The sequence below is a fragment of the Rana temporaria genome, chromosome 8 (assembly GCF_905171775.1).
Source record: "Rana temporaria chromosome 8, aRanTem1.1, whole genome shotgun sequence".
NCBI lineage: Eukaryota > Metazoa > Chordata > Amphibia > Anura > Ranidae > Rana > Rana temporaria.
The window spans coordinates 161,493,677-161,506,430 of NC_053496.1; positions in this window are offsets into that span (position 1 = coordinate 161,493,677).

The window sequence follows — 12,754 nt, forward strand, 5'->3', positions numbered from 1 at the left end:
GACCTCTTTTGTAGGATACTGAGCTGGCAGCTTTAGTACTTACACCCAGTAAATAACATTTATGTTGGGCAAAGGCGTCTTTCTACTACGGATGTGACTAACCTCTTGGAGAATGTCATTATCCTTGGCACTGCTGTAGCTATAAAGGGTAAGTCCACTTTCATGGGAAAAAAATAGCATATAAAAAAAAAAATTATATAGCATATACACTTTCGACACAAGTTGTATTGTAATTAAATGTTATTAAAAATTTGCTTTTTTTTTTCAATCTGCAGCTCTTTAATTTTATGTAAAATGTAATGTAATATGGCTACCTGGAGATGTTCTGCACACAGAATGTATACAGAACGCCCCCCCAGAAACATCATTTCCTGCTCGTGTGATTTGGCTTACCCAAGCTCCCAGAACTCTGCACTAAGATATAAGTGAGATTTTTGGCATCCTCTGCAACAAAAAAATCATTTTGGCGAGATACTCCCAATAGGAAATCACGTCTAATGTCTTATAGACCCTATAGCTTTCTTCATCAGAGCTCTACAGCTGCAGCAGCTGATTGATAATTATGAAACCACTAGCTGAATACCCGGCGTTGCCCGGTCTTCCTATCTTAACCTTTTGGGGAGGAAAATCATAGTAATATAAATATACCCATCTTTTATATAAGGGTGTAGGTAAGGGTTAATTTAAATGTCATATATTTTTATTTGGCATATAAGTAATATGTGTACCAGGTATTAATGAAATATCTCCAGGCGTACAGAAGTTATGTGGGAACATACATTTCCCATTGATTTGCATGGGACTTTAAACAAAAACCCCCGACCCTCACAAATGGGGGTAGTTAGGGATAAATTAACTATCCTATAGTTTAAATTAGTGAGGCATAGGGAGTCAAATCAAAGGACATCACATCCCGTAACAAATAGAAAAGAATTGGATGGGGGGATCGGGTAACAAACCCGGGGACTTTATACGGTGTCAAATAAAGGATGTATCGAAAAATGATGATATAAATAAAAATATAATTTATTGGAAAATACAAAATTTCACAAGATAGAAACATAACATTGTTGATCCTTGTAGTCATATAGCGGCTTGGATAAAACAAGCAACGCCCAGACCTGTTAGAAATTGCCCGACATGTTTCGCTACAAGCTTCATCAGGAGCATATAAACAGGGAAGGCTACAAGGGATAAACAGAAAACAACATCATCAATATTAGTATAGATAGTTGGCGTGTCAATAGTATTACACTGACAGGCGATAAGCAAATTTAAACAATAGATAATCATTGAAAATTAAAGGGGGACAAAAACAATTGAATAATGTCAAATATTCATGAATAATACAGAGATCACAAAAACCATAATAAATAAATAAAGGTAATCATGAGCAGACTTACCCCGCAAAGATTAGAGATCATCAAAAGGTCATGTAGTAAAAAACTTGAAACTACGCATACACAGCCATAGTTTGAAGCCAAATTAAACCTGTAGGCATGAAGCCCCACTGGAACCATTACATACAAGGGCTGTCAGAAAATGCTGCAGTATAAAAAGAGAATAAATGAAATTAAATATATATAGGGTAAAGTAATGCATGTAAGTCCATAAAATTACAGACAAACACATGCATGCACAGATTAAGAAATCTATGCAAAAAGCCCTGTGCTTGCAGGGTGTAGCATGAAATATATGTATATGTATAAGGTAGTAAAAAGGAAATATAACCTAAAGGGTACCTATTAAGGTTGGTAGGGTCCAGTGAATAGAGCTGGCAATAATGTGCAGATGGATCCAGCATCTGAATGGTTAACAACCATTAGTCAAAAAATGGGAAGAAATCCCCAATGTAGAAGACTGGTGAAAAACGGAAAAATGAAAAGAAATATATATATAAGTAATGTATATTTGGGTAGATGGGATCAACTTGAAAAAATATATATAAATTATAATAGGTATAATGAGAAGTTCAAAATATACAAAAAAGCAAAAAAGTAGTACACCGCATACCTGATTGCTGATAACAGGTTGGCTAAAGAGCAGGAATAGACCGAAACACACAGCAGTCTAGTGACCCTGACAAGGCAGAGCCATTGAATGGATCAGGAAGAGAAATCTCTTTATATACCTCCCACAGAGGCGTTTGATGACGCCGCTGGGGGTGGGCTCAAATGGCGGGCAGTGATTGGTGCTGAACTACAGGGGGGAGGACAGGGGGGAAGAACCAATTGGAATCCCCTGTCACGGATCGCCACCAGCGGCGAAGCAGACCCGACGCGCGCACGTCAGTGACAGATTGATGACGTCACAGAACGGCGCTGGGAGTGAGCGCCATCTTTGATCAGGGAAGGAGACCTGGCAAAGCGGATAGCAAACTACAGTGGGTCACTGGCAATCAGTTCGTCGTCACCAAACGGTGAGCGGCGGCGAAAGAAAGTGATCCCACTGGTGGGCCAGCGAGGCATGGTGAAAAGAGGCCAGAGTGGAGGTGGCCAGGCAAAGTCCAAAAATCTCCTCATCAATGGCAGATGGATGTAGCCAAACATAGAGTGAACAGCACCAACAGACATAGCCCATATGGGATCACATGAATCGCAGGGACCGGGCCTATTTCCCCACACTATACCGTGCGCCCCTAGTGCCCATACAGCACAATGACAGCAGCATGATAGGAAAGGAACCAGTGGAAGCAAATAAAAATACAGGCATGGCAAAGCATATATAAGTATATAGGGGGGGGACCCAAAACCATGGTTTGAGGATAAATAACGAGCAAATCCATTATTTGTGGTTATTGGGAAAGCTAAGGAGAAAATATAATCAATAAAGACTAAATATGTATAAATTTATTTCTCCATAACAACAAAATGGGGTGATCTTGATCAAAGAGTGCTGGCAAGTCTGCTCTGTAAATACATGTAGACATTAAATGATACATTGGATATGAAAATGACTGATTGACTATGGCCACTAGCTACCTACAAAAGTATTCTTATTTTGTGCGGCAGAAGTTATCTATCTATATCCGGAAGAGCATGACACCACACTGTCACTATTAGACATGTGCACACTGAAATATTTAGTTTCGGAATTTTGTTTTCGTCCAAAAGAAAAAATGTATTTAGTTACTCCCGAAATTTGTCTTTTGTTGAATAATTGCATTCGTCCAAGAATCCGAACAAATTAAGGTTGAATCTGTCATTAAAGGCTTAAGGTGTCTGTCGATGGTTCAAAGAAGATTCGACGGAGCAGCGAAACTGTACGACGCTGCAATCATACTTTTCCGGTCGAATGTTCCGTCTACAAGCTATAGTAGAATTCTAATGTTGTATGACACTAGTAATAATTTGATTTATTATTATTACAAGTCAACCAACATTAGAATTTTTCTATAGCCTATGGGTCGAGCATTTAACCGGAAATGTATGATTGCAGCGTCATACAGTTTAGCTGCTCCGTCGAATCTTCTTAGAACTATCAACAGACACCATAAGCCTTCAATGACAGATTCACCGTTTGTATGTGTTTTTTGTATGTTTTTCGATGCTTTGTCGAATCTTTGACGTTCATGTTGAATTGTAAAGTTAGTTCTAGCTATTTTACTGCTCCTCTTCTTTGGTTACAATCAGCCAATAACATTCATCATCATCATCATGATTATTTTTATTTTACTTCCCCCACCCAATTCCAGCAGCGATCTTTCCTCTCTATAATGTTGAATATTTTCTCTCTAGATTGTCAAATTTCTCTCTATGTAGAATAGTCTTTGACTAATAGGGTTAAGGTTAGGCACATTTAACCAACGAAAATAAAGCATTTGTTTATGTCGGATCTTTTGGTTTTCGTACTCTGTGCGTTCGTTCTCGTTTGTTAAAACAATAACGAAAATACCTGAAATTCGGACAAAAACAAAGTCACTATAGAATTCTTTCCCTGTGCGGTCACTGCTTCACCCCATAACACATGCAACTATCCATGAACTGAACAAGAGACTGTTAAAACTCTCAATTTATTTTGGATAACTCACTAGGAGAGTTGAAAAAAAATGAAGCTTGACATTGTCAGAGCTTTGATCAATGTAATCAGCACACTAAAAGAGGAAGAATGACTGATGGTTTTGCTCCCACTTGCTTTTCGCCTTTTCTCTGATTTCAACAGCCAGTGCAAATATACCTACAGTAAGCCTGAGCTGAAATTTCTGCAGAAGATGTGATGGGAATTTAAAATGTAAAGAAAACATAGTCAGATAATTAAAGTTGAAATATAACGGTATGTTTTGGCATTTGGCAATTTTTCTGTAAATATGAATGAAAGTCCTCAATGATCAATGCAAACTATGTATTTCCCGATTGCCTTCATATTGTGTCCCATTGCATTTAACAAAAAAGAACAGTCCCAAACTCGTCTCACATTGACCTACATTCCGACCTATGGGTGTACTTCTCTAACCTACTCCACCAGTGACTATGTGCATGTCAAGAAGACACCCCAGAAATACTACCTGAGAAATTCTGTATGGCTGGATGAGTCTATTGGAAAGGACTCTCCTTACCAGACTTGACTTCTCCTCTTTAACCCCCCCCTACCCTAGCTGCCTTCCCCCCTTTGCTGCCCTCTCCAGGGCTGAAGTGGGGTGGCGCATGAGGGGGAGGAGTAGATGACTCCTAGTCTGATCCAAGTTTCAGTTATATCTACTGTGGGAACTTTACAATCGGGCCCCAGCCATGTCACTTCTGTTATTTACTGTTAGGGATAGTTTACACTTGCTCTAAACCAAGGCTTTGGACACGCTTTGTAAAAGCTCTCTGAACACCAGTCAAAGCTCCTGTTACTAAATAAAATGGTTAGCTTACAGGCCTGTTAACATCTTTCTTTTGCTTAGTGCTTCAATGAGACGTTGGTGGGGCTTTGGTGGAGCTTCGATGAGCCTTTAATGGGGCTTCAAGCGAGCTTTGCATAAACTTCTATCGAGGCTTTGAAGTCACTTTGATGCACCACTAAATCATACCTTTACCCTTGCATTTGGTGAGCGAGCGGAATTTTCAAGCCCTGTACTACACCATTTAACCAGTTGTGCCACTTCCTCTCTGTAGAGTGTTTCATCATTGTTGCTGATAAGACCTACCACAGTTGTGTCATCCGCAAACTTGATGATATGGTTGGAGCTGAACTTGACAGTACAGTTGTGGGTCAGCAGTGTGAAGAGCAGCGGGCTGAGCATACATCCCTGCGGGGCACCCATGCTCAGTGTGGTAGTGCTCAAGGTGCTGCAGCCAACTGACTGAGGTCTTCTGGTTAAAAAGTCCAGGATCCAATTACAGAGGGGCAGGTTGCGGTCCAGCGAGTTCAATTCAGTGATCAGTTGCTGAGGAATTATTGTATTAAATGCTGAGCAAAGGTCAATGAACCGCATTCTAACATAAGAGTCTTTCTGTTCTAAGTGGGTAAGGGCCAGGTGGAGGGTAGAGGATACTGCATCATCCTTGGGAATGGTTTGGACGGTATTCAAACTGATATAGGTCCAGTGTGTATGGAAGACTGGACTTAATGTGATGCATGACTAACCTCTCAAAGCACTTCATTATTGGAGTTAGTGCTGTCATTCAAACAGGAAACAGGTGTCTTATTTGGCACTGAAATTATGGTGGTGGATTTAAGACATGTAGGGACAACCACCTGTCTCAGCAAAATGTTAAAGATATCTGTAAGGACATCTGTCAGCTGTACAACACAGTCTCTCAGTACACGTCCAGGTATGTCATCAGGCCAGCAGCCTTATGGGACAGGAAGTGAATGGAAATTTTTAAAATGGGACACAGATAACGAAAACAAAAAAAAAAATCTAACAACCCGTCCTTGCTCTATCCTATAGTTCTACTTTTAGTAAGTATAAATCTAGGGCCAGATCCACATAAGAATTACGCCGGCGTATCTATTAATATGCCGCGTAATTTCAAATTTCCTGCGTCGTATCTTTGTTTTGTATCTACAAAACAAGATATGACTGCATCTGGGATCGATCCGACAGGCGTACGTCTTAGTACGCCGTCGGATCGTAGGTGCATTTTTCCTCCGGCCGCTAGGTGGCGTTTCCGTCGAAATCCGCTTCGAGTATGCAAATTAGCTAGATACAGCGATCCACAAACGTACGTCCGGCCGGCGCATTTTTTTACGTTGTTTGCGTTCTTTTTTTCCGGAGTATAGTTAAAGCTGCTATATGAAGGCGTACTCAATGTTAAGTATGGCCGTCGTTCTGGGGCACAGTATCAAATGCTTTTGCAAAATCAAGATTAATCATGGGGGCGATTTTTTTTTTTCCATACAAGCCAATCAACTTCTAGGTTTTACTATCCACAGCTGCACCATATTCTGTGTGCACCAGTTTTAGAAAACTTTCTATGTCTGCTGCCCTTTTCTATGTCTGCTGCTCAGTTTCTATTGTAATGTTAACAGGCTGAACTGACATTTCATAAATGCACATTGTTATTGTTACTTATGTAGCACTACCCCCAGGAGCTGCTGGTTTAGATTTGGGCCTGCCGTTACCTTACTATTTCGAAACTCCTGGTCCTACTCTCAGTTGCTAGGCCTTGGGCCAGCCGGCCCAGAGGTCACGAAACAGCTCACACATCCCTGAGGCCAGGAGGGCCACCAGGTCGGGATCGGGAGACACACCCCCCAAACGACATCTGTTCCTTAAGTATCCCTCCCCAGAATGCACAGCGAGTTGACCACGCCCCCTGAGCCACTTCTGGGAGAGAGATACCCAATACATTCAGCCTGTTGACCTGTGGTGACAGCGACACCCACCGTCAGGGGGAAACTTATGCAACCCAGCTGAACTGAAACAGAACCAACAATTTAGAATAATTATTCTGAGCCAAACTACAGCTCAGACAACTATAATTTAACACATAGCGCCTACTCAATGGGAGCATGGCGCTACACCTATATTACCATTTTCTTTAACTACTTGCAGACCGCTTCACGAACATATACTTCAGCAGAATGGCTTGGCTGGGCAAAGCAATGTACCTTTACGTTGCTTTAAAAATCCTTCCGTGTGGGCGCACACGCGCCCATTGTGAGCTTCGTGACCGTGCCTGTGTACTCGATGTCCGCCGTGGTCCCGCGATCATGTCATGGGGCTGCAGAACACGCTTATTGCGATTTTTTTTTTTTTTTTTTTTTTTTTTTACCCAAAAATATGTAGAAGAATACGTATTGGCCTGAGGAAAAACTGTGTTTTTCTATATATTGTTTGGGGATATTTATAATAGAAAAAAGTAAAAAATATTGCTTTTTTCAAAATTGACGCATTTTTTGTTTATAGCACAAAAAATTTAAACTGCAGAGGTGATCAAATACCACCAAAAGAAAGCTCTATTTGTGGGAAAAAAGGACATAAATTTTGTTTGGGTACCATGTTGTATGTCCGCGCAATTGTCCGTTGAGTCGAGGCAGTGCCCGAATCGCAAAAAGTGCTCTGGTTAGGAAGGGGGTAAATTCTTCCAGGTCTGAATTGGTTAACACATTCTTCAGTAGAGTCTTCCCACAAAAAAACACCTTGTGAACTATTGATGTTAGGCTGACTGTTTTTTTGTTCTCTGGTATACATCTGGACCCATTTTTAAATATGGTAACCACATTTGCTCTATGCTAATTAACAATACTATTCTAGTATTTAAAGATTTGGATTAGTGTCTTGGCTATGTTTGAGCTAAATTTTCTCAGGACTCACAGTACAGGTGTAAGCAATCAGGCCTTGGTGACTTTTATATATTTGTGTATAATTATATTTTGCAAAACTAAAAAATTATATAAATAGGCAGCCAACACAACAAAGAAAATTGTAATAGTGAATGTGATTATAAGTGTAGCGCCAAGTCAGCAAGTCCACTTGTAAAGTGGATCTGCTTAGGACAGGGAAAGCCCTGAGACACTGTGCTCAAATAGACAGGTCAGGCCCAATGGAAATGGCCTATGTAAAGTGAAGGAAAAAACAACAAATTGATTCTTCCCCACGTCTGTGATAGTAAGCTACCATAAACAGGTGAAATAAGTGACTATGGTACACATAATCAAACAAAAATAAGTGAGTGATCACCCCAAATACATACAATTGTGTAATAATCACAGTAATGAGATGTGATACCTATGTGAATACAGAAAGATATAGGTGTATCTTGAGTATCCCAGAAGAGGCAATCATAAAACACAATGCTATATAAATGCGTAAAAAAATAAATAAATATCAATCGGTGATAAAACCTCTGAGTGATCTTGTATGTATCAAAACATACATATCCCAAGACACAAATCTTGCTATGTTGGTAGATATTTTACAAAAACGGTTCACATAATACTGGAAAGCAAGTTGGATCAATCATATACTGGCAATAAGTCTCATGCATTAGGAATAATTAGAATAGATCTCCCCCAAATCACTATATCAAAGTGAGTGAGAGCCAGCATATGGGATTGTGTTTCTAGGAATATAGGGCCAGATCCTCAGCCAGCGGTGCAAATTTAGTTTGTCCTAACTTATGTGATTTAAGTTACGTTGCCCTAAGTTGGTGTCGTAAGTGCCGTATCCACAGCGCATTTGCGTCTAAATGTGCGCCAGCGTAACTTAAATTCAGAGGCGTAAGGCGGGGTTTTTGCAAGTGGGAAGGAAGTGGGCGTGCTTCATTGTAATGAGCCGTGACCCCATGCAAATGAGGCGCCGGCCGTACTGCGCATGCGCGCACGAATCGGGACCTCACTGGGCATGTGCAGAACTGATCTCGGCGCAATCAGTGAGATAGGTAAAAGGCCAAGTGTACTTAGTTTGAGGATCGCCCTGTGTCTAAAAAGCACCACACACACACACTTCCCTTGCTAAAGTATATCCCATTGTTCCCCTTCCATGAGCAATTTGCTTCTGCTCTGTTTGTTTGTGTGTTGGTAAGTTGTGTTTGTGAGAAAAGTGTTTGAGGAGTTGGAGAGTCTAGTTGTTGTTTGTGTTTGAGAAGTGTATTTATTTAATTTGTTTGTTATTGTTTTTGCTGATTGTTTTTTGGTGTTTGTTTTTTGGTGTTTGTTTTTTGGTGTTTGTTTTTTGTTTGTTTGTTGGTGCGTGTTTCTTTTTGAATTACTATTAGCTGTGTCCTTGTGTGTTTAGATTTTCTTTATTTTTTTGTGGTATAGATTTTTGTCAGGTTTTTGGGTGTGTATTGTCGATTGTTTGTCGGGTGTGTTTGTTGTTGCTGGGTGGTGTATGAGATGCCCCCTAAACGCAGGAAGCTTAATTTCACCCTGGGAGAGAAGCAAATTCTTGCTCGGGGCATTGTGAAATATGGGCGATTTCTGCATGGCCCTGAGAGCCAGAACACCACCCCGGCCAGGAGGAGGCAGCTTCTTAAAAAGATCACGGACCAGATCAATGCGGCGGGGGGGGGGGAGACTAGGACCCCCGCTGGCATACAGAAAAAAATAAACGATCTGAGAAGCGTCGTCCGGACTAAGATGGCAAGGATCGACGCCCATACCAGGGGCACTGGAGGAGGGGGACCCTGCCCAGTCAGACTGACGGAGGAGGAATGGGCAGTGGCCCAGTGTTTCCACCCACAGCAGGTGGTGGGCCTGCCTGGCTATACGTCAGATGTTCCTAGGAGGACAGGTAGGTTTTTTGGTTTATTCTCTGTTGATTAGCATGTGTGGGTGGGGGAAGGGAAGATGTGCCAAGTGTGTGGTTCCTCAAACATGTGATTGTTTTGTGTCCTCCACAGATGGCCAGGAGGTTACACGCCAGGAGGTTGGAGGCCAGGAGGTTCCACGCCAGGAGGTTGGAGGCCAGGAGGTTGGAGGCCAGGAGGTTGGAGGCCAGGAGGTTGCAGGCCCATCGGGCCAGGCTGCAGCACCACCCCCAAGACAGGCAGATGATGAGTCCCAAGAAGGGCAGGATTCCCCAGGGGAGGGGATTGGCCAAACCTCCACTCATGAGGAGGTTGAGGGGGAGGAGGTTGAGGTTGAGTGGGAGGAGGATGATGAGGGGGAGGAGGAGGAAAATATGCAGATTGGCCGGGAAGTCCTCCTGGCCACTGATATGATGACCTTTGAGTCTTCCCCTGAGACTACCCCTGAGGCTGGCACCAGTCAGGCCACCATCAGGGGTAGCCCCTCCCACTTCTCCCCCAACAGGCCTCCAGTCACCAGGGTCACTCTCTCCCCTCCTCCAGGCCCGCAAGACTCAGCGGCAGCCAGGGGGACAACCCAGGAGACCGTGGCTGTGGGCGAGCGTCTGTCGGCCAGTGAGGTGAAGGACAATGCCCGGCAGACCCGCATTCTTGGAAAAATTCTGGAAAAACTGACGCAGATGGAGCACAGCCAGGGTGAAATGATGGAGGCACTCGGTGATGTGGCCACCAACTCAACGGCGGTCATAACATGTTTGAATGACATACAGACCGCCACAACGCGCGTGGCCCATGAGCTGAGTGCCCTGACCCAGGCTGTGCAGGACAATACAAGGTCTGGCCAGGCCAATGCGGCTGCCCTCACTGCCTGTCTCACTCGCATTGCAGGGGCCATGGAGGGCAGGCCAGCAGGGGCGGCTCCTCCTTCCCCAGCTCAACCCCCCCAGGAGGCTCCTCCTTCCCCAGCTCAACCCCCCCAGGAGGCTCCTCCTTCCCCAGCTCAACCCCCCCAGGAGGCTCCTCCTTCCCCAGCTCAACACCCCCCCAATGGACATCCTCCGCGACGGCGTGGCCGTGGCCGTGGCCGTGCCCCTGCCCGTGCCCCTGCCCGTGCCCCTGCCCAGCCAAGGCGTAGCAATCGCCGCCGCTAATAAATTTGCTGGGATACTTGTTTTTTTTTTTTTATGCATTTTTTTTTTTTTTAAATTTGGTCTTCTGTACTTATGATTTGGTTTATGTGTGTGAATGATGTGTGAATGTGGGGGGGTGGCATTCCTAAGAAATTAAGGTTGTCACCCTCAGTTTTGGTGGAGAAGGGATCCCCAGGACCAGGGAGAAGTGCAATCCCAGGTTCCTGAATGGTGTATGAATGCACAGTGACATAATTGGAGCCGTGGCGTGGCGTTACTGCTCCCAAGTCCCAAGGGGGGGGGGGGGGGGACTTGGATCTAATCCAATTCGATGTGATGTGTCTGTGCAAGGAACCACAGTGGTGTGCATTCATGCATTATCATTGTGACTTTATTGATGTGCATTTACAGTGAAAAAATACATACTTATTGTGACATTAATCATGTGCATTTACAGTGAAAAAATACATACTTATTGTGACATTAATCATGTACATTTACTGGGAAAAAATGCCTTCTGCAAGGCGTCTCCTAGCTGTTGTGCCCTCAGCAGACCGGGTAGAGTTGGTTGGGATAGTATTGCCTGGGTCAGGGGTCAGGTCATTACATAAGTCAATATGCAGTCCCCTTCTGAGGGCAAAGTTATGGAGTATGCAACATGCCCCAATTATTTGACACACAAAGTCAGGGGAATACAGCAGGGTACCCCCAGACTTATCCAGGCATCTGAAGCGGGACTTCAGAAGCCCAACCACTCCCCGGGTTCGTATGTGCGCCTGGTTGTAGCGTTGCTCTCCTGGGGTTTGGGGGTTCCTGAATGGGGTCATTAGATGAGGTCCCAAGGCATATCCTGAGTCACCTGTAAGGGAAAAGACAGGAGGATATTAGTCATGCATGTGCCCCTTGTGATGTCAGCATCATGGGGGGGACATACCTGACACACATGTCACTCACCAATCAGCCAGCTGTCTCCATACATGTTCTGGTCAAAATCTCTTGAGATCTGTGTCTGCCGGTAAATGTAACTATCATGGCAGGATCCAGGAAATTTAGCACAGACGTGCCAGATGAGGCCATGGGCATCGACGATGACTTGCACATTAATGGAATGCCAGCCTTTACGATTCCGGAACATGTGCTCAGTATCATGGGGTGGTTGTAGTGCCACATGGGTACAATCAATGGCCCCGATGGTGCGTGGAAATCTGGCAATGTTGTAAAAGTCGGTCATTGACTTTAAACGCTGATCCTCCTGGGTGGGTTTCTGAAACTGATTTCCCATGCGCAGCAGGATTGCAGGGACCACTTGGTGCACACACCTGCTGATGGAGGATTGTGCCATCCCAGCCACGCCTCCACTTGTGCGTTGGAATGAGCCAGTGGCCAGAAAATGCAAAGTGGCCAGTACTTTGGTGAGTGGCTGCAGGGCATGGGAGCGTTGGGTTGGGCTGGTAAGATCATCCTGAAGTATTGTTGTTAATTCCAGGATGGCCTCACGGGTAAATCTGTAGGTGCGGTAAACTTCACAAGCAGGCATGCCAAACAAATCTTGCCGTGGGCGGTAGACCCTCTCCTGTGCCCTCATCCTCCTCCTCTGTGCCCTCCTCCTTCTTTGTGTCTCTATATCAACTAATGCAGCTAGTATCATTGCTGGTCCTGGCATTTTGGCAGAGAGATTTCAGTCCTGAACGTGTGTGTGCTGAGCTATTCCTGAATGGTGTTGCTTCAGCAGACATTCAGACGGCATGTGTAAAATTAGGGCTGCTTTTATAATGTGTAAAATCCCACCAAAAAACTAACAGGTGCGCACAGGGCGTAATCTACGGCGCACACACTTAATTCTGTGGATCGCCCTATCTCCCTCATTTGCATCTTTGCCTATCAAATAAAGCGGCGTGCCTAGCGTAATTTGCGCACGAGAATGCGCCGGCGTAATATTTTTAG